Source organism: Ursus americanus, chromosome 17, assembly GCF_024610735.1.
Source record: "Ursus americanus isolate L20-20 chromosome 17, mUrsAme1.1.p, whole genome shotgun sequence".
In the NCBI taxonomy this organism is placed as follows: Eukaryota; Metazoa; Chordata; class Mammalia; order Carnivora; family Ursidae; genus Ursus; species Ursus americanus.
In genome coordinates, this window is record NC_142143.1 from 22,690,037 (window position 1) to 22,712,313 (window position 22,277).

General features: G+C 40.1%; 1 long non-coding RNA gene across 2 annotated transcripts; it reads right to left on the minus strand.

The window, feature by feature from the left end:
• Positions 1 to 4,420: 4,420 nt before the first annotated feature.
• Positions 4,421 to 9,340, minus strand: LOC123780936 (uncharacterized). Of its 2 annotated transcripts, XR_006776546.2 has the most exons (3): positions 9,005 to 9,340; positions 7,117 to 7,307; positions 4,421 to 4,508 (listed from the first exon to the last, which is right to left on the minus strand). It is a non-coding gene; the product is annotated as an uncharacterized LOC123780936 (long non-coding RNA). The 2 variants fall into 2 exon arrangements; XR_015727229.1 differs by lacking the exon at positions 4,421 to 4,508 and having other exon boundaries at positions 6,986 to 7,307.
• Positions 9,341 to 22,277: the final 12,937 nt, after the last annotated feature.

Sequence of the window (22,277 nt, forward strand, 5' to 3'; positions counted from 1 at the left end):
TAAATTCTTAGAAATCTGTCTTATAGAAAGAGATCTCGTCTCTGTTGCTCTTGGTAACAAAATTGTGACTTATAGTGAGGCCAAATTTACTTCAATAAAAATAACAATGTTTGCTAGGGACCAAGTTGTGCTCTCCTACCCCCAGTTCATACGTTGAAGACCTAACCCCCCAGTGTGACTGTATTTGGAGATAAGGCTTTTAGGGGTAATTAAGGCTAAATGAGATCATAGGGGTGATCCTGTAGAACTGATGGCTTTTAAAGAAGAAGAGGGAAATCCTTTCTCTCCCTGTGCGTACACCAGAGAAGGTCACGTGAAGACAGTGAGAAAGCAGCTGTGTGCTCCCTAGGAAGAGAGCTCTCACCAGGAACTGAATAGGCCAGCATCTTGATCTTGGACTTCCCAGCTTCCAGAACTATGAGAAAACAAATTTCTGTTGTTGAAGCCAAGCATCATGGTATTTTGTTGTGGCACCCTGAGCTAAGACAATGTCTAAAAATTGAAATTGAATGATTTAATGAGCACTGAATAGCCAGCAGAGGCTCAGATGCCTGTGTGCTAGGGTCCATTATAGAAGACGTTTCCAGAGTGGTTTAGACGTTGGAGTGGCTGATATTTATGGTCCCTTTCTCCTCTGAGATTCTACGACTTCACAAGTCTTTATATGGACATAGAGCCATCTTCTTACTTTATGGAAGACAGAGACTAGACAAATTGGTTTCATCTCTGCGTCAACCCTGATTAATTGACAGTGGCTGCCGGAAACACTGTTTTGAGAAGGATTTTTGAAGCTGTGTGAAAAGAAATCTATGATTAAGAGAGTTAATGCTTATTGGGTACTTGTCATGCATCTTGCCATATTCTTTTATTTAATTTAATTAAGTTAATTAATTACTTTATTTATTATGTTCAGTTAGCCAACATACAGTACATCATTAGTTTTTGATGTAGTATTCAATGATTCATCTGGCCCTATTCTAATCACAGTATTTGTATTAATTGACTTTATATTTGTAACAACTCTAGGAGTTAGATCCTAGTAGCTTCAACATATTTTTTTGATAAGAGAATCAAGGCATAGAAAAGTAACTACTTAAAGGCCACATGATTAGTAAATGTCTTCAGACTACAAACCTAGTAGTTTGGCTTAAGAGCTTTTGCCCATAACTATTGCACTATATACTTCTCCAACAATCCATTCGCGATATTTAATCTAAGTGAAGGAGGTTGAAGAGTTACATGCTCTGAGGTCCTTATCCTGGGATCTGTTTTGGGGAAAACTCAAACCAAGACAAGTGGCCATAACATTTTCATTTGAATGCCATCAGCATTCAGACGCACACCAGAAGAAATGTAAAGACTCTAACAGTAGAGTAACAGATTAATGCTCAGTATTTCAGATTCTGCAAATTATATGGAAGCAGCGTTTGAAATTCCATTATTTCTTCCAAAATTCTGGGACCATGTTCTCCCATTTCATGCTATGATGGGTAATAGAAATAGGTAACATCTGTTATTCAACCACATTTCTCTGGCTCTTCCACCATGCATCATTGCAGGGACTCCAACTCCTTTCTTAATCAACTCCCACCCTCAGGTACCTATTTATGTAACACCCTGAGGATCACGTATGCTCAATACTTGCTCCAGACACCTCCTTCCTCCCACAGCTCTCTTCCTCTCAGAATTATCTGCTGTTGAGTTTTCTTATGCAATCTCTTGTTCAAGTTACTGATAGCTACAAAACCATTTCCTGTTTCATCTCGTCACCCAGCTGTGTCTGTTGAAAGCAATGTCATTGTCCTTCTCTTCTCTTGTCTAGATTTGGTCAGTCTGCTCAGATACCCATGTCTGTTGAATACTCAATCAACAGCCACCAAATTTGACACATAGAAGTAGGCTCTTCCCCACAAGACAAACGCAACCTTCTCTCCCATTAATCCCATCATGCCCCTCAGGATCTGACAGGCAAGCAATGAGAGGCACGGATAATTCCATGTCTATCCCTGCACAAGTCACCATGTGTCTCCCTTCAGAATTTATTTAAAGTAATCCTTTCTATCAAATTGGCCTCAAGAGTCCTGCATCTTTTCTCCTTCCAGAGAATCCCTGTGTTCCCTTTATTGTAGAGAAGGCTAAGGGAAGATGATAAAAATCTACAGTCTGTGATCCTGCATTTTAAAATGCAAGATGTTAAAATCAAATAAAGTAGGTTAAGGCTTCTCCGTATTTAGCAGAGACTAGTGCTTTCCCATATCAGCAAATATTAAAGTTGATAGGCAATCAAAAGTGCTATATCTTCCTTTAGTATAAGAAAATGTTATTAAGAAGCTAACATTCTATTTTTATCTTAGCCAAAGAAATGGAGCAAACCAACTATATAACTTTATTGCTTACGATTTTGTAGATGGCTATTTTGTACACTTAAGTAGAGGTACTTTATTTTGCATTTATTTGGACAATGAGTAATAGTTAAACACATTCAACTAACTAATTATGAGTGAAGTCTGCTTAAATGCAGCCTGGGGTTGAGCTTATAAAACCCTCAGGGGTTTGAAGCAGTATTTAAAGTTGGAAGGTCTGACAGAACAAAATGGAGGAATGCGCGAGGAGGAATACTATTTGAATTCAAGGCTAGAGGTACCTGGGGAAAACTTTAAGTCTTTGGTTTATTTTGAGATTGGAGAGAGTTATGAATATCCTCCATTATTCTGGGGCATAATAGCACTCAGTTGGACAAACATAATAAACTGTGAAAGTAAAATTAAATGATGCCGTTATTCTTCCTAATAATAGCAACTGTAAAGTCTAGGGTGCATGCCACATTCCTTTAATGAAAAAAAAAAAAAGAATATAAAAACCTCTAAAGCAGGCTAACACTATTAATACAATAAGTTATTTCATAAAAATTCACCTCACTAACATCAAGGAATGATTTTAACAACAACTTGCAAGGTGAAGAGAAGATGTTGCCTTTAGTTTAGTGGAGAGAATCATTGGGTTGAAGGACTTTGTCATGGGAGGGACTGCAAATTGAAACCTCGAGTCTTTTGCCTCCTTTCAAATGTGGCACCCAGACTCATACTTGTGCCTCTTTGAAATTGGAGTCATTGCTCTGTGAGGAGTTCATGAACTCTGCAGCTAATCTGTCTCTCAGAGTCCATGCGACTCCTCAGAAGGTGAAGCCCCTTATCTCTGTCAGAGCTCAGCAGTAGCCAGGTCCAGTCCTTCAAAGGAAGGAACACTGGGTTTGGAGCAGTTGGGGTGCTGGCTGCTGGCTTTGGCCTGGATGCCATTCACGGGTTACTACCCCCGACTTTAGTTTTGTATCTCTGATACTTTCTCCAATTCGGTTTTGATCTAGGACCTATACTGAACCCGTCTCTGAGTGTTTCCAGCAGACTCATGCTCCACACCCCAGTCACTTGACTTCCAACCTCTTCTTCAGACTTCAGATAGGTCTCCAAACTTCCTGGCTCTGTTCTTAGGCTTTTTGGAAATATGTTTATCTGAATGCCTCCCTTGTAAAAGAAGTTCCTCCAACCCTAGCCAACTACCTGCAATTTGGCCTCGACATTCTCCTAGTCTAAATCGGGGGCTCCATATCCGCTATTTGCCCTGTGCCATCCTCTGATAACACAAAAGAACAGCCCTACCTGGAATGCAGGTTGGCCTTTTAGTGGCTGAAAGTACTCTTCTTGGTGCGTTTATTTTCCTTATCTCTTTCTTTGGGGCACAATGAAATCTAAATGTATAGGGCTTATCAAAGGAAGAGGAGGAAGTGTGGGGGGAGGGAAAAAGGGAGAGGGGAGAGGGAAGAAGAAGAAGATGATGAAGCTGTCCACATACAAGAAGGGATTGCTGCAAAGGTCACCAACACGATCATGCGTGTGACACGGTTCAACATCCTGACCACTTGGTAGAAAAGAAAGCTCATGGACTAGCCCAATGGGAAAGTCTTTTATCAGCTCAGACCTATCCCCACCCCAATAAGTGACTATTCCCGAGGAAAGAGCGAGCTTCAAGCTATCTTTCTCTTCTGCAACATCAAGAAGTCTAGGTTAACAAATAAAAAGCAGTATCATAAAGAACATAAATGCAGGTCAAATTCACTAAACTCTGTGTGTGTGTGTGTGTGTGTGTGTGTGTGTGTGTGTGTGTGTGAGAGAGAGAGAGAGACATACACACAAAGAGAGGGAGACACTCTGTCTGAATTTAAATTTTGGGAAATTTTGGGAAACCTGAAACTTTTACAATTTTGGGAGCCCACTTTAAGAAAAAGAACACAAAAATATAAATGACAACTTAGTTATTAGAATAAATATTTTAGAACAAGAATAGAAATCGTAATAAATGATAAGCTTTTGACAGCTGCCAAATACCACAAACATTGCAATAATAACAATGTTTTTTATTAATTAGCTGCCTGACATATCTCTATATTACTTCTGGCTGCATATTCTCCGATGTCTTCTTCATATGACAATAATTTTGACATATAATCCTTCCTAGAGAAAATAGAAAATAATTAGTTTTCTAGCATTATTAATATTTTTTATTATCAATAATTTAGAATAATTTCTTTTACCTTTAACACCAATTACTGGTAACATTTCACAAATTTGAGCAATTTTGTCAAGTTTCTTTTACAGGTAAGCATTACAGATGTACTTACTATCTGTAATACCGATACAGGTTTGGGCCCTACGAACACAGGAATGCTGATAAATTCTATTTCTCACTATTACCTTCAAAAAAGTGAATGTTTGGTACATTTGTAACTGCATATACCGTATTATGAATATCTTCCTTACAGGAGAGGATTTTGGTTCCGCCCAGACACCAGTGAGAAAGAACGCCTCCATTTTCAATTTTACATGTTTGCTGGCTGAAAGATTTTCCACAGACCAACTTCTGCCTGTACCTGTTTCAAACCCTGTGTCTCCTCCGGCCCCACGTGCTTCCTGCCTGATTGTGACATGCCCTCCGGCCCTGCCCCCTGCTGTAGTGAAGTTCAGTGAATTGGAGTCCTGAAGGGCAGGAGGGCGCCTGGAAGCCATTTCATCTTCAGGAAGGCCAGAAACATTTTAATTATTTACGGCAGAGACCGTGAGCCACATAAATATATCCCACTAAACACAAATTAATGTATAAACAACTCAATCTCCCTTACTTGGATCTCCAAATACCTGCGGCGGCATCCACACTACCTGTCTTGAAGGGAAGTACGGCAAAGTGGAGATTGGAGTGGCCTTAAGCAATTGTGGTTGCACTATCTTAGTCATGCAAATGTTAGACAGTTACAGGGGCTCTCCCAGAGCCCTGGAAGGGGCTGTGCAATTGAAGTGTTCTGAAGCTTCACTTCATTAGCTTTACAGTAAATCTACCCCTGGCACCAGCCGGCATTTTCTTGAGTGTTTAAGAAATATGGGAAGCCAAGCCCTCCATAAAAATTTATTGATAATGACTTAGTATTTGGAGACCATCCTATGAGAAAAGTGATTATCAAAGACTAGAGATAAGTCATGCTTAGTAATTAGGGTCCTACAGCAAGCTATAGACATTTCTCTGAAGGTATCAACTGATAGGAATGGCACGGAACAGATTGCAAGAAAAATCCAAAGGGGTATTGAAACATTCCCATAGATCTTCTAGTTCCTTATTAAGGAGAAATTCTATTTTGCTGTCAGGACCCAGAGTATCTTATTCATCAATTTTGAATAAAGGAATATGTTTCAAGACATACATCATTTTTTATCTTATAGATTTCAGACATTCTCAAATTCTGCTGTTGTCTTTGTAAACCTTTCAGGCAGGTAACTGATCTCTGCGGACGTTACAGAACTGTTATAGTCCTGGTTTTTGTGGCCAAGTTGGGATAAGGCAGGATAAATGGGCCCCACATAGAATTCTATCTCACTGAGACTTATTTCTGGGTATGCCACAAGTTACACAAGAAGAAAATATCCTAAGGACTGAAACAATCACTTATGTTATGAATACACTACTTGTAGTAGCTAAAACTGCATGGTCTTTATTGGAAGTTTCAACTCTAAACTTATGGTAGCTCTTAGGTGATACATGGAAATTGGAGCAAATGAAGAAAATGGTGACGATAACTTCAAGCAAATGATGGATGTCTGGCACAACAAAGTTTAAATGAGACTTAAAATGACAATTATAAGCTCCACAACTATTTGTTGTAAAATAAACCACTTTTCTATTATGAAGGATGGGTATCAAAACACCATGAAATCTGGGAGAAAAAGTTTCTTTTATTGAACAAAACTGAATGTGAGACATGGAGAGTCAGGAAGTCAAGGTTCTGACTCAGAGAAAAATAGAAGCATAAATTATCAAGACAGCATTCTAGGGCATAGCCTTTTGCTTCTCAAAAGCCTACCTCAAGTTACTGGGAGGAATCAGATTTGCTTTATACATTTATCCACTTCTTACATGTATAACAAAGAATTTAAGAAATATAGGGATGAAAACACCAAAATGGGGTTACCTAATTTATTTTTCTTTGGGATAAAATTGTATCTAATCCTAGATAAAAAACATTTTCCATTCCCAAAGATGTCTAGAAAAAGAGATCTAAAGCCATGCTTAAACAGAATTCTAGTGTTTACATTGCTCTCAAAGATGAATTCACAGATCTAACTATCTTACAGAGTGATCTTGGTTTCTGTTTTGTTCCTTCTATAAAAAAAAGACTAGCTTATTCATAATCTTTTACATTTTAACCATTCATGCAATTTTGCTAAACTCTCTCCAAGTTCTGTATTTTTGTCTCTGACCAGGAAATTTCTAGTTGCTTTGATATTTTCTCACATAACTCTTAATCCATTTTTTATGACTCTTCCCTTAATTTGATCCCTCTTTAGTTGTGCAGCTCAGTTTAGCTCATCTTATATAAAACTTTGTTATTGTATCAGTCAGGAATGTGTTTGCCTGAAAGTCACAGAAACGTCAACAAACAGTATCCTAAACAGGAAAGGGGTTTATTTGTCTTAAAATGCAATAAAAATACAGGAGTAGGCAGGAAAGGGCATGTTGGTAGCTCAGTGATGTCATTAAGGATCCTTTCTTTTCCCCCATCTTCCCTCTCTTTACCCTTAGGATGAGGCCTTTCTCAGCATGCTTATAACCTCCTGGTCATTAGATGACTTGCACTTCCAAGTTCACGTTTGTGTGACACACAGGAAGATGAAGGGAAGGACTTCACTCTTCTGGCCAGAGCCGGAGGTAATTTCTCTACCCATTAAATCTGGGTTGGCCTTGTCACTTGCCACGACCAAAAGAATCTGAAAGAATTAAAGATATACCAGTTACAAGCCTAGACCTTAAGCAGTCCTGCACTCTCTTTTGGAAACCTGCTTTGATGCCACTAAAACAGCCTTCTAGAGGATGAAAGACCAGGTGGAGCAAAGATTAGCTGTCTCAGTGGAGGCTACATTAGATTAGTAAGCTCCCAACCGACCCGCATCTAGCCACAGACACTTGAGTGAATCAGCCTAAATTAGGAAGACTGTCTAGCTGAGCCTCCACCTAAATTGGTAACCAAAAGAATCATGAGCTAAGTAAATGGTTGTTTTAAGCCACTAAATTTTGGGGTCTTTTCTTATGCAGCAAAAGCTAACTGATACACATGAGCTTTTCCAAATTACACCATTCCCACCCAGTAGTCCCACTGACTTAGATGTTCATTGCAGTTCTAGTTGAATGCTTACATCTCATTTATCATCAGTAGAAATTGAGTCGTCCCTTTAGTTTCTTTCTGCAAAATTTCTACTTGCCAGTTTTAGACAAGACAGCAATGAGCCCAAGTGGATTTCTCTTATGCATATAACGTACATGGTCCCATGTTTTTTACGCAGATTAATTGTAGGAGAGCGGGTTGCCTACCAGTCTCGTTCCTTCTTGCCTTCAGATGTTGCTGTGGGTGAGAGATCCCAGTATGCAATATCCCCCAAACTCAGAGCATAGTTATCGAACTCTCTGAACCATCTTAAACTCTCTCTCTGTTGGCTTGAGGTAAAGGGGGAAATACCCTTCTTACACCTTAGTGAATGGATGGGACTTAACAGTATACCAACTGACTCTAAAAATCCCTCTCTAATCTCCTATAACCCAACACTTGATACCCAACTTGGGGTACTGGGTTAAGATTTCACTGATTTTTGATCATTCTCTTGCACGTTCCACATCAAAGCTTCTTGCCTCACATTAAAACGGGACACATTTCCATTTTATCATCCCGCACACTGACATAAACTGAAAAATCTGCATGTGGAGACTACTTTGTCAGAAAATACTGGGCTCATTTTGGGCCAGAGGTAGACAGGGGAGGAAGTTAGGTAACTGCTTCCCAGAATTCAGAATTTAGCAGAAAGTATGCCACATCTTCCCTCAAATTTTAATCAGAAAACTTTATATTCACTTGAATAGTATCCGTCTCACTTGGGATTCGAGCTACCTGAAGGACCATCAACAAAATGTAATGAATGTCAGTGAGAAGGTGTCATAAACGTTGAGAGGACTCCTGGTGGGGGCTGCAGGAAGCAGCTGCCCTACAATGTCTGTTCTTATTTAATATCTTCATTCACAAGCCAGAATAGGGAACAGACAGCACACTGATGAAATTCACAGATGGTACTCATTTGGGAGATATTATGAATACCAGGGATATCAGAAAAAATGATACAAAAGGACCCAGAGAAGGAATAACAATGAGACTTGACTTTGAAAATGCAAAGCGATGTGTCTGAATATAAAAAGAGAAAATCTTCAACATTTAAATAGAGGGGAGAAAACCAGAAGTCAATGTTGAAAGTGACATCAAGTTGGGATAATGGAGTTAAATTTAAAAATGGGCCCTTTGAAACACAGCAGTAAAATTACTACTGTATTTCTTAATTTCTCTGATCTCTAGAAGATGAATTAGGTGTTGCTACTTTATACTCCTGTATTCTTAGCTTATCACATTGTTTTTATAAATTACCTTTGGATTTGTCTATCCTTCCTCATCAGACTCTATGTTTCTTGAGCACGAGGACTGGGTTACGTTCCTTACTATAAACAAACAGAGTAGGCACTGGAAAAATATTTCTTGTAGGTAGAAATGAACTGCTTCCAACAGCATCTCTTTGGATGAAATGTGATGGTGAAAAGTTATCAGATAACACTTGGATTTCAGGACTCTAAGTAAAGAGGGAGCGAGAAAAAGTTACCCAGAAATCAGGAATAACACTAACAACCTTTCCTTTGTATAGAACTTTACTAATTAGTCTTTATTTTTTTCTCCTCAAACAGTAAGTCGCATATTCAAAAGGGACAGAGGGGTTGAATTCCTCACTATGGAGATAAGGGTGATTGATAAGTGGAGACCTCTGTCTGATTTGTAGAAGCTACGTCTGTCTGGGCATCACATTGCACTTGCAAGGCATGTTAGCCTAGAGTGGAGAACGGGAAAGTTGACATAGTTCCCTGAGTACCATTTTGGGACCTCTAAGTTTCTTAATTCCTTCAGGGGGTCCACACACTCAAAATTATTTTCACATTATACTAAGATGTTACTTGTCTCATTTAGTCTCATTCTCTTCTGAGTGTACAGTGGAGTCTTCCACAGGCTAAACAATGTGAGGACATCATCGCCCTAAGGGCTAATGGAGTGTTTGCTCGTGTATTCTTGTGTTTTAGATTTTTCACTGTGCAAATTTCTAATGCAACAAATATCGATAGCTATGCACACACAAACAAAAGCTTTTGGAAGTCCTTAATAAATTTTCAAAAATGTAAAGCCATCCTGAAACCAAGAAATGTAAGAATTACTTGCTTTGAATTCAGACTTTGGGCTCAAACAGACGTAGGTTAAAATTCCCATTATACTGACTGCTCAGTTATTTATATTTCCTAAGTCTCAGTGTTCCTGGCGTAAGAGTGACATTTACTTCATGGAGCTGTTGTGAGGATGAAATATGAAAATATGAATGAAGAACAGAGCTCAGTGCTGAGCACACAGTCAAGCCTTAATAAGGGGTTTATCATCATTGTTAAGGAAGGATAAGGTGCAGTGACTTCCAAGAGCATTTTTATGAGCCTTTGGAAACCAGGTTTCCTTCATAGGACTGCATCCATCCTCCAAGGACAGTAGAGGAGAGGAGTTAAGAGGGCAGAGCCTTCCTTCCTCCTCCTTGAAATCGATGAGAAATTGATGATTCTGCTGCTTCTGACTTCTGGAGGCTGTGAGTTCATTAATTTCAAAACTGCCATGAGAAGCTCCTGTGTGTAAATCAGAACATGAAACAGATGATGTCTCCCTTCTGGTGGTTAGAGCAGGACGGCATCAATTTGGAGTTGGAGGAGCAAAGGGCTCGATGTTTCTTACCAATGGCCTTTACAGAGACAAATCTTTCCGCTGACGGTAGTCCCATGTGGAGTGTATCAGGGACCATGCTTTTTCTTTTCATAGAGAAAACTGGTTCCCGAGGACTACTGCATTCAAAATAGTAATACTAATACAAATATAAATCATAAGGGTAATCAAATTTATATTTCTCTAACACTTTCCAATTCATGCTTTCATATGCATGGATCTATAACACCAGAGCTAGAAGTTTCTTGGTGATTACCTAAACTAAGCCTCTAACATAGAATTGGCCCAGGGAAAATGGGACCCAGACAATTTAAGTTACTTGCCCAAGATTATACAAATAATGGAAGTACAATAATCTTATTAAAATTCATGATAACTTGATATGTGCAGAGTGCATGTTATTTATTACAACGGATTTGCAGATGAGAGAATAGAATTAATATTTTAACTCTGGGGAAAGAGTTAAATATAAGTAACACTGCCAAGATTCAAGTCCCGGTCATCTGAGGGGACTTCACCACTTTATATACAGAATTACTGTCATATTTTGGGGAATGCTTACTTCCCAGAAAAACTAATGATTCAGGAAATGCTAGTAATAGCACCTCTACCCTTCCCCTTCCTTCTCCCACCAAAGAGTATAGTTCTGCTGTCCTCTTGCATGGACCTGTGCTATCTTAAACTCCTCAGTAAATCCCTACATTGGATCCTATTCATTGAGGAGAATGAGTATATTCAGGGGAGATACTGATACCACCAAAGAATTGATCTTCCTTAAGCAAAGTTGATGAATCTCATATAAGAAGCACCAAAAGCCTCTCTTGCTTGGGGTTTTTGTTTTTTTTGACTATTTTGCGGCTATAGTGGAGATCACCCAATACCCATTTATTAACATTAGACTTCTGAAGGCCTTTACTAAAAGAGCAATGCCATTTTGGCAGATGATGCATTAACTTTATGATACATGATAAACTGGCCTTTCAAATTAGCGTCGATTAGTCCTGTGTTAAGGTCAGAAAGGAACAGGGAACTACTAAGGGCCCTAGTGGTGGGCAACTGGAGGGCAGTGGGGAGCAAGGGAAGTCTTACCATAGTTTCCTCTACTCTGATCTTATGAAAACATGTTCTCCTTTGATCTCCAAAGCTATCAAAGCTGGCTCATTTGTGCCCATTTCCATAGGACCTTTTACACAGCTCTATCTCAGACCTTCTCGTCACTAATCCTTCAGTCTTGCTTCTTCCAGCTCATTGGCCAACCAAGAAACCCATTTGTACTGCCCAGAAGTCCTCAGGTATCCATCCCCCAGGCGCCTCTCCTCCATACCGAGTGCATGGCCCACCGCAGCGTACCACCTGCTGCTCTGCACGCTGGGGGCGGCTTCAGGCTCACCCGCGGCGCGGTTGTCATGCAGCAGTAGCACATTCCAGCAGGCGCCTGTACGTCCCGCTGACACATCTATCAACTATGTCTTTGCTCCACAGAAGCAGGAGTGATAGAGGCCTTGCTGGAGCTGGGAATGGCAAGAGAGCTGGGAATGCTGGTAGGCCAGGTGTTCGCAGCGGTCACCATAAAGATGGTGGTGGCAGCTGGGAGACAGGTGAAGTTAAATTGTATAGAGTGTTTCACAAAATTATTTGACCACAGAACAAGTCTTATTAATATCTTGAGGATCCAGAATTTTGTAGAACCCGTGTTGTGTTGTATTGTTATAAGCATGTATCTGTTTTATGAGTACTGAACAAGTTCGAGCTACGTGGATAAATCAGTAACCATCTTCCTGATACTGTAAAAGATCTTCATTCTTCTGTGTAGCCCCTGGTTATGGTACTTAGCGTGTATTCGTGGACACGAGGCTTTGGTTCAAGGTGTTTCATTGCTTCTTATCAACTGTGTCAACCTGAGGAAGTTATTTGACCTCCTGAGCCTTCGTTTCCTCACCTCTAAAGTGTGAATGAGAAGTAGTATTTCATCATCGTGAGTACTAGTTCTGCAGCTATCTCTTAGTCAAGATAAACTAGGCTATGCTACGATAATAAATCGATCTCAGTCTCGAAATCCCATGGTTAACACAACAAAGGTTCTTCACTCGTCCTGCATGTCTGCTGCGGGTTAGTGAGGGCCATACTCAGCCAGCAGGACTGACAGTCTCCTCGATGTTGTAACTCAGCCATGGGAGACAGGAGGCTCTCTCAGTCACCCCAGCCAGGGAGGAGAGCTCTGGAGAGTCTTGTACGGGCAACCACAACCCTCGGCCCAGAAATGACACATGTTTACTTCAGCTCAGAGCCTGGCAGCTAATGTGATTCTCATGAACTCACCTGATTGCATAGTGCCTCGCTAGAGCAGAAGCCCAAAACATGTTTGTTGAATGAATGAAGGAAGGAATAAAGCAATAAATAAAAATAACAATAATTTATACATAGCGTTGTTTCCAGGTGCCCAAAACTGTGGTTTACACATATTTTTCTTATTTAACAATGAAATGGACACAACTAGATACGAGGTTGGCTGTGGATACATTGATATAAATGTACTTTTATAATACATGATTTTAGAAAGATTTTAAATTGTTCTTTTCCCTTCCTTTGCGGCATTAGTTTAGAGGATAACTCAAACTCCCTGAAGTCCCAAATTTGGTTTGTCTCATTTTAAAACTACTCAAAGGAATTTGACAATGACATTAGGCATCTCTGTCATGGCTTCATAGGTCAGTTAATGTGAGCTCGCTTTCAAGCTGGAATCTTAAAGTCCAGGTACATCTTAATCTGAACCCTTTGAAGTTTACCCATCCTCATTTAATGTGATAATGTAATCTATACGTTCAGAACCCATTTGAGGGGCAGGAAAGGGAAAATGGCACGCAAAAGGAAAGAGGAACTGTTCTCTGGGGTGAAATCTATCTCGCACACGCATTTATCTTGGGCAGACACTGTTGTTGAAACTAAAAATAATCACAGTCAGTTCTGTGACATTAACCTGCTTAGTTACTCCTGCATAAAACCAGGAATGAAAATGAGGGCAAAGGTTAGCAGTGAGTCTGAGGATGATTCTGTTTCTATGCTAACACAGTTTCATCCCGCCTGGAGGAAAATGGTGCCTATGTGTTACCGCTCCCGTTGATTTCTCAAGTTATAATTAATTTACTTGGGCTGTTGTTACATATAAAAGATTAGAATGCTGAATACTCTACTTACTCTCACAATGCAGCCAGATTACCACTTAATGCTCAGAGAAGACTTTGCCGTTACTGTGAGCTCCATGTTATTCAGAAAGCAGCCCTGACTCATCTTATTGTCCTTGTCTTTCACCATATTCTAAGTAGGTAAAAAGGTAAACATATTAATGGTCTTAATATATACCTCTCCACCCCAAAAGAACGTGCACAATAACATCTACCCCAGAAAAAGACAAAAGAGAAAAAACTCATTCAGGAAAATCAAGGGGAGGGGAAGGGAGTAAGCATTGAAACCAGAGGGAAAAAAAGGAAGCTGAACAACAGAATTTACATAATGAGCAAAGGAAAAAGGTTAAAGCCTTTTTTTTTTTTTTTAATTCATATGCTGGCTCTTTTTAAGGATGCCTCAAGGATTAGAATAGACATTAGTCATATTCATACCAAATATGAGGAAAGCACGCTTAGGATATTCCTTCTTTTTACGCCTCGAGAAACAAGCAATTATTTCTTGTCTATGGGGGGGATCATTAGGATGGGGCGGTGCCCAGTAGGAAAACAAAAAACAACATAAAAACCCCAAACCCTGAGGAAGTAATGTCTCACACGTCAAGCATTCTGCATGGCTCCGTTTGTTGTTATGAAGCGATCCTGTCAGGTAGTCTTAAAATCTTTTTAATTCTTCCTCACCAAGTTCCCCACTTCAAACAAGGAGTTGTCTACAACAAAATGACAGTTACCCAAAACTAAACAAAATGGCAGTTGTTGGCACAACAGTCGGTCTGTTCAGACTGACTGCCGCAGACAAAATGAAGTGGAGAAATCTCCAATAGTTACGTCTTGTAAGATGAATGCCTCCAGTATTTCCCACCTTCTCAGAGTGCCCCCGAGATTTAATTTTTTTATTTTTATTTTTTTGCCCCTGTGATTTTAATACTGGATCGGGGACACATTTCTTAGCTTCTCTGATGGACTCCGATGCTCCTTTTTGTGTTCTAGTGGTTCTGTGTGCTTCTCGTCTGTAACACTACCACGGGAATTTTGATTGTTTTAGTCATGTTCATGTTCCCTACTCATTTGGGTCCCTGACGACAGTGGACGTGCCTCTTCCTCGTTCACCACTGAGTCCTCCCCTCCCAGCATGGGTCCTGGTAAACGCACACATCTGATAACACCTGTGTTGCAGGCATGGCGGTAGAGAAGACCATGAACTAGTCCATGCCAAAGGTGGGCACCCTGACTACCTGAATCCCTTCAGCAATTTTGTCTATTCACTACATCCTTAATCTACGTGCTCTTTACCCAAGGCCTATCTTCAGTAACTTTTTCTTATATGCATAAATTTTATTTTTTAGAACACTTTTAGATTGACAGAGAAATTGCTAATATAGTACAGAGTTCTCACATGCCCTGAACCCATTTTCCCTCTTATTAACACCTTATATTAGTATTTGTTTTAATTCACGAACCAATGTTGATATTATTTTTAACTATTGTTAACAATATTATTATTAACTAGAGCCTATACTTGATTCAGATTTCCTTAGTTTTGACCTAATGCCCTTTTCTGTTCCCGGATCCCATCCAGGCTACCACATCACATTTACTCATCAAATCTCCTTAGGCTCTTCTTGGCCTGTAACAGCTTCTCAGACTATGCTTGCTATTGATGACATTGACAATTTGCAGAGTACTGGCCGGTATTTTGTAGATGATCCCTCTCCTGGGATCGGTGTGAAGTTTTTCTCATGATTAGGCTGGGGTTATGGATTTGAGAGAGGAACACCACAGAGGAGAAGTGCTATTTCGATGCTATCACATCGTGCCAAAGGTACATGTTTTTAACACGACTCATCACTGAGGTTGTTGACTGTGGATCACCGGGCTGAGGTTGTATTCGCCAGGTTTCTCTATGGCGCGCAGCCACACTCAAGGATCTGGGAGTTACGCTCCACAGTCCTGAGAGGGCAAAGTCTAACATGACTTGGAATTCTTCTGCATGGGAGATTTGCCTATTCTCCCTCATTTATTTGTTTGTTCAGTTCTTTATTTACATCAGTAGAGCTGATGCATATTTATTTTGTATTTAAGGTTATAATCCAATACTACACTATTTATTTTGTTGCTTAAATTGTTCCAGCTTTGGCCACTGGGAGTTTTTTTCAGTTGGTTCCTGTGTCCCTTTGACATACCCTCATCCTTGTGAGGTTTTGTTTTGCTCTGTGTTTGAAGTCCTTATTTTCTGGCATTGTAAGAGTTTCTGGGATCATCTTGTCCTCTCCCTAGAATCAGCCATTTCAGCCATTTCTTCAAGGAGCATTTGTTCCTTTTCTTGGAGAATGGTATTTGAAACCAAGATGGCGCTGCTAAATGTGCTCGTTGTTACTGGAGTATAATTACTTCTAGAACCTCTCAGCTGAAACAGCAAGGACATGTATATGTGTCTAAATCTATAGTACATACATATCTGTACACGTTTTTATATGTAACCATCTGTATCTATGTTAAGCTCAACACGAGTTCATAGTGATATCTCCGATTCTAAGTCACGGCAACATGGATCACCCCAGCCTCCTCCCCTTGCTTATCTGTAGACTTCCATCCCAGCAGTGATACACTTGGCTTTCATCATCCCCCATCACTTTACTTGATGGTTCTATTCCAGGCCACACGTACAGCAAATATCAGAATAGTTAACCCATACCTTTATGGAATAGACTCTATCAGCTAGAACACAGTGCTTCCTACACTCACTCTAGAGTTATTTCAGCCTGCCCCTCCCCCATCTACCTCCTCTAGAGAGGTTTTCGTACATTTGCATTACATTTGGATTGTTTTGTGACATTCTGCTTTCCATCCCATTATTTCCAGACCTTCTAAATGGTTTCTAAATAATTAGCAAAAATTACAATTCACTCTTTGTGCTATAAGATTCAATGGATTTTGATAAATGCATATTATCATGTATCCACAATGACAGTATCACACAGAATTGTTTCACCACCTAAAGAAAAAAAAAAATCACCTGTGCTTTACCTAGTCAGCCTTCCTTCCCCTTTCCCTCAAATCTTTGGCAGCCACTGATTTTTTTTTTACTATTACCAGATTTTTGCCTTTTCCAGGATACCATATAATCGGAATAATCCAGTGTGCGTTCTTAAACTGCCTTCTTTCACATAGCAATATGCATTTAAGATTCATCTATGTTTTTTTGTGGATTGAGAGCTCTTGTTTTTATTGCTGGGTAATATTCCCTCATATGGATGTACCACCGTCTATTTATTGAAAGCCATACCGGTTGCTTCCAGTTTTTGAAGATTATGAATAAAGTTGCTATAAATATTCACTTGCAGGTTTTTGTATGGACATAATTTTTAAATCCGTTGGGTAAATATCTAGGAGTGCAATTGCTGGATAGGGTCTCCAGTAAGTTTTAATAACTACCAACTAAATCTCATTGAGGGGTTAACTGAAAATATATTTTTAAACCAACATTTACTGAATACTGATTATATTCCAAGTTTTGCAGGAGGGACTTTTATAGCCCTTATTTATTTATTCATTCTGAAAATACATATTGAATCTCTAGTACTATGGCCAGACTCTGAGGCATCGTGGAGGGAGCCATGAACAGCAACAGGCCTTCCTTAAGGACCTTTTATTCGAGTTAGGGGAAATGTTATAAATGAACGAATGACTGAATATGTTAAATAGCAAGGGAAGGTGAGCATTTATAACAAAGCTATGGACGGATAAGGTGGATTAGAGTGTCAGGAAGGGTGTATTTTATGTCAGGTGGATTGGAAAAAGCTTCCCATGCAAGGTGACATTTGCTCAGAAACTTGACCGAAGTGAGAAAGTGGGTCAGGAACAGTTGAAATTCTGTGCAGAGGCCCTGAGGCTGCGATAGACCTAGCATGTTCACGTTTCCAAAAGAGCAAGGAGGCCAGTGTGGATGAAGCCAATGAGAGAAGATGAGGATGTGAAGCAAAGCCAGAGGAGAGAAAGAAGTTAGGAGAGCAGATTATATAGGATCTTTAGGCCATGGTAAGGATTTTGCATTTTCTTCCGAATAAGACAGCAAAGTTGGAGCAAAGGGGAGATGTGATCTACCCAACACTTGCCGTGGTCCCCCCTTTTTCACTCACCAGTGAAGTTGTGCACCAGGGAATGGCCCACTAGAAAATGGCCAGTATGGTATGATTTCAGCAACAGCATTTCGAAGATAAGGTTGGACAAAATTTTACTCGAAGGGGGCGCCATGAGGGAAGGGTGTCTGATTCCTGCAAGTGCAGTCATGATGCCACCATCAGGGCATGGCTGTAGAACGTCGTGTGCACGCTCTCACTTTCATTCTATGTGTTAGTCAAGGACGACCGTGTCCTATGTTAAATTCCAGGAAATTTAGGCATAATCATTTAAAAACGTTAGCCTGCCTCTAACGTTTCATGAACACTTATTACATGCTGAGCATTTTCCTAGTATACATATATTTTTCTACAGTATATATATGGTTTAATCTACTTAGTTTTCCAAAATTCTATGAACTGAGCCATTTTACAGAGGAAGGAACTGAGTTATAAAGGGATGTATCCTGCTCCAAGTCACACAGCTGAAACATGGTAGAGGCAGAAGTCTTCTACTCTGTCCGGCACCAGAGCCCTAGTTCTGAGTAGACACTCAATTGCTTCAAAGTCACACGGCTTGTAGATGAGAGACTTGATTCTCAGTTTCTTTCCAGAAGGGCACCCATAACTTAGTTCCCTCACACGAATTCTAGACACTTTCCTTGGGAGGCTCTCCCACTCCGCCTAACCAGTTTACACTGTCGAGCGCTCCTCCTAAATCCAGGAGTGTGTGTGGCTCGGTTCTGGCCAGAGGTCCTGGAAGACTGATTGGTTCGGGGATGGGCATGGGACCCAAATTGCCTAAAAAGATTGAATTTTGGGACCTTTTTCTGTTGAAAAGAGAGGATCCTTATTTCCACTGTGAAGCTATTAGCTGACATCTTGCCAACAACTGAAGTGCGGAGAATCTGTCGGCTGGGAGTCAACGGTCAAGAGAGTTTCTCCTGAACTTTTCCATTATTTGAGCCAATAAGTTCTTTTTGCATAATCCACTACAACTTGGGTTTCTCTTATCTAGGTCTAAAGAATTTTCACTGATAAAATAAGTTACCAAGTAAATCATAGTTACAGAGCCCTAGATAAAGCTTCATTTTACAAATCTCAAATTCAGAACTCTGAATTTTGCTGGCATATGTGGCTGAGGGAACACTGGAGAGAGAGGGGCCCTAGCATGGCATTAGAGGACTGGGGTCCAAATGTCAGCCCTGGTAGGTGGTCTTTAAGTAGTTTCTGAGCAGGTGATCCGTTCCCTGAACTTCATTTTGTCCCATTGTAAACCAGGAACTGTGTGAAAGACCTTGAACGTTGTAAATGAGATAACATACATGAAAGCATCTATCAGAGTACCTGGCACATAGTAGGAACTCAAAAAAACAGTGGCTGTAGGTCAGCTGTCCTGTACCAAGAACAACATTTTGACTAGTAGTTTTCTGAATTCTAGGACTAACGGCTTCAGCATCTATTAACTATGCAAATACTGTGTTAGACATTGTACCAGGAGGCTAACACGATGTGAGCGTAAGAGGCCTTTTTTTCCTACGAGAAAAAAAAAAAAAAGGCTCAGAGATGTAAAGAAACTTAATCGAAAGAGTTTGCAAGTGGCAGAACCAGGATTTGAACCTAAGTAGGTGATGATTGCAGCCCATACTTCTTCCCATTCATGGATATTCCTCCCCAAACAGACTGGCTCACATGCATCGGAAATCAAGGTGATAAGCTGAACATGTCTCCTGACTACAGCACATACCCAGGGAGGCCAGATTTAAACATATTCAATTGAAAAAAATCAAGAAAAGTTAGGAGGGCACACTTTTTTTTTTTTTTTTTTTTTTTTACTTTGGAGAAGATGCTGGAAAATCTACGCCATTGAGGTCCAACCATTAATTCAGTGAAAAAGAAGAAAATGCTTCTCTATCTACAGTTCCCATTTTCCTCCTAAAAGAAGCGGGGGGGGGGGGGGATCCACATCTCTTCATTAAACTCTCTCCTCTTATTCCCAATCAATCTTAATTTTTAAAAGGATCCTCTGAATAATTAAAGTGGTCATTGTGGAAAGAGGCATTATGATACAAGGAGACAATCGGTTTTATATTTGCCAAGGTTCTCAGGCCTAGGAGACTTGAATGCTCAAATGAGGGAAATGGTAATATATTGCTAAAGAGTTCATTCATTGTTGTTTGTTCATCAATAATAGATACTTTCACTTAGGAAGGTTAAGTGACCCATACGTTATTTGCCCAGCGCGGTTTTGTAGCCTAAAACACACCCAGGAGGCAACCACATTCTTCCCCCCCTTTTGGACCTCGCCTTGCACCTCGAGACTTGTTTTAGCCGGCTTGCTGTTTAACTGGGACTGCAATTTAATGCAATTTCTCGTCCATTTCACTGATTGCAACTATTTAGTACATTCTCAAAGAAAGATGATTACAACTGGCTGGTTCTTAATGCTTAATTTATTTACATGCATGCCTGCTACAGTTATTTTATTCATCTCCCAAATGATGGCATAAAATCATTGAAAAATGATGGGCAATAAACATGGCTATTTCGCGGCAGTCCTCAGTGGAGAATAACACCCACCGTCACTCTGAACATTGGTTGACCTGTGGTCCACTGCTCTTAAAACCCAGCCATAATGAAGGCAGCACAGACATAAAACTCCTTTATTGCTACTTTGTTCTGACAATACTTGCACAATAACAGATTATTTTAGTTAAAATAAAACCCGTACCAAATTGGCATTTTTGTGTTGGTTACTGAAGCAAAACCACATGTATATTTCCCCTTTTCTTTTTTGTTCTTGCCTTTCTTTTCTTTTTGAGAGAATGTCATATTAGTTGGAAGAAAGGATGAATTTTTGGAACCACGACTGCATTCTAACTGTCTCTTCTGTTGTTGCCTGGGCAAGGCTATTCACATTAAGCTGAACAAATGCTACATTTGCATTTCCGATAAGTGCTAGCAGTTTTCGCATTTCTTTGGCAATTCTTGTTTCAGTAAGAACACCTGAAAAGTTACCGGGGTTGCTCATCATCCCATCAAAAAGGGGAGGGGGAAAAATGGGATTTTTCTCCAAATTGCAAAAAGTCTTGAATCAGCAGAAAGACTTTGCTCTTTCTATTTGGGGATTAGAATAAGAACGAGACAATAAAGTGAAAACGGGCAGAATGGGTGTTTTTTTTTCTTTTTTCTTTCTTCTCTAACAAAATAGCAGAGGCAAGTTGGTGCCAGCAGTCAGTATTAGCCCACATGCCAGACGGCAGAATGCATTAATGAGTATACTCTCCCTACTACTTCTTACCCAAACAGCATCTAACAGCCTTACATTCCTCCATTAAAAAAAAAAAAAAAAAAAATGCAGCGTCTATTTTTTCCCAGCCCAAACAAAATCCACAATCATGCTGCCTCTTTCAAAATCACATTATGTTATTATAAATAAGGACAAGACATTTTCCTTCAAGGAGGTTGCTGAAGGACTGCCTTGCAAGTATTCTTTGTACTGCAATTACTAGAACTTCTAATGATGTTTGGTTACACAGAGATGGTGGAGAGGAAAAAATCAAAGGTAACCGAGCATTCTCTCCCCACCTCATGACCTTCCATAGGAGAATCATCGCTGTTAGATTTTTGAACTTATTTTTGATAAGAGCTAGAGTAAAATGACTTTTGAAAATTAAACAGCAAACAGAAGAAGAAGGAAGGAAGAATTTCATGAGAATTACACATTTCTTTCTCTTTTTTTTAGCTTTGAAAGGATTCAGACTCAGCGTGAGGCCGTCCTGGTTTTACTGAGGTATAGGCACACCTCTGACTTTCTATCCTCAACTCATCTGAAAGAAGAGCAGACTTTCCTTTTTCATAATTACAAATGTCTCAATTACCCAAAGAGATGCACCAAAAACCTTTCTGCGGTTTTGTCTAAAAGTCTGACCCAAAGGCAGGGCATGGTTGTCTTTGAAACAATAGGAGATGATAGGACTATAGATATTCAGTCTGACTCAGAATGCTTCAGCCAAGAAAGGGGAAAGAAAAAAAAAAAAGGAAAGAAAAGTCTGTTTATTACAGATCCCTCTGTAGAAAGAGAATTTCAAGCGAAAAAGCCGTGAAAAACAGAGAGAGAAGTTGCTTGTCGGACCCATGCTCTGCTTCCCCCCGTCCCACCCGCCTGGCATTTCCCCACCGTCCGTCCTTGGTGCTTCGCTCCTTTTCTTAGGTACGGAATGCTCCGAAATGATCATTCTCACCTGGTAAAAGACATGGTCGTTTCCCACACAAGCCTGGGCACAGATGTGTGAGCCTGCCTACAAGTGTGTGCATATTAATTAAGGAGTGGCTGCAAATCAGAATCACCTGGTGTTTTTGGTTGACTGCTGCCTCCCACCCCCCAACGAGGTCCATGTCCTAATGCCTGGACCCTGCAAATGTACCTTATTTGGAAAAAGGATCTTTGCAGATGTAAATAAGTTGAAAAGTCTTGAGATCAGATCGTGCCTGATTATCCAAGTGGGCCCTAAATCCAATGAGGGGTGTACTTACAATAGTAGTCACATAGAGGAGAACAGACGTACAGAGGCAAAAGTGACGTGCGGACGGAGGCCG